The following is a 990-nucleotide window of genomic DNA, read 5'->3' as shown; positions in this document are numbered from 1 at the left end:
ATTAATTAACATTAAAATTACAATCACAATTATAATACAATTAAGATTATAATTAATTTTAAATCTACTTTTAAATTTAACTTAAACCGCATGTCTTATAAATCTGAAATCATTATCGTATTCTTATACGCTTTTACAATATATAACGCGCACCATATAAATACTTATATCCTTAAAATGCACTGTTCAAGAGATATTTGAGGTGATAGATTAAAATGGGACACCCTGTATAAACACGCTGTATTTTATTAATTCACCTCATACTCTATCTTAAATATCTTCATTACTTTTCATACTTGGTATTTTTAATTATTTGCTCGTACACACACACGCACGCACGCACGCACACACTGTATATTGTTATAGTTCACCTCATTTTCTTTCTTAAATCTCTTTATTACTTTTCTTATTCGATATTAATTGATGATCATCTTATTATATTTTGAGGTCTAGCAGCGCGCTAAGTTTTTTTACATAAAAAATTTTGTTATACAATTTTTGTATAAAATATGTCACAAGAATGATCGATAAATTCGTTACAATGATTTTCCACAAACATGGATTTTGTCATCTGTTCGATTCGATGGGTCGCTCTAATCATAAAATTCATAAAAAGACAAAATAAAAGAAAATTGACTCACCACCACGTTTCCGGCGTCCATCACCAAGATACGATCGCTGTCCATAACGGTGTTGAGTCGATGAGCAATTGTTAGCACTGTACACTTCTCGAATTTTTTCCTGATAGTTGTCTGGATGAGTTCGTCTGTTCGCGGGTCCATATTCGCGATCGCCTCGTCCAGCACGAGTATTGGATTGTTCCTCACAATAGCTCGTGCCAAGCAGACCAATTGCCGTTGGCCGACGCTGAGATTGGAGCCGCCCTCATTGATGTGGGCTTCCAAGCCCATCTCCTTCAACTCAATCTCCTCAAGAGCCCGCCATAGTGTTTCGTCCCTATACGAGTCGAACGGATCGAGGTTCCGTTTC

General features: G+C 35.9%; 1 pseudogene; it reads right to left on the bottom strand.

Moving 5' to 3' along the window:
• The window catches only part of LOC108763143 (probable multidrug resistance-associated protein lethal(2)03659), an 8,121-nt pseudogene that overhangs the window by 932 nt on the left and 6,199 nt on the right, over positions 1–990 (bottom strand).

Source organism: Trachymyrmex cornetzi, unplaced genomic scaffold, assembly GCF_001594075.2.
Source record: "Trachymyrmex cornetzi isolate Tcor2-1 unplaced genomic scaffold, Tcor1.1 scaffold34, whole genome shotgun sequence".
NCBI lineage: Eukaryota > Metazoa > Arthropoda > Insecta > Hymenoptera > Formicidae > Trachymyrmex > Trachymyrmex cornetzi.
Note: the sequence above shows the minus strand (reverse complement) of the source record. Positions and strands in the feature narration are given on the sequence as shown.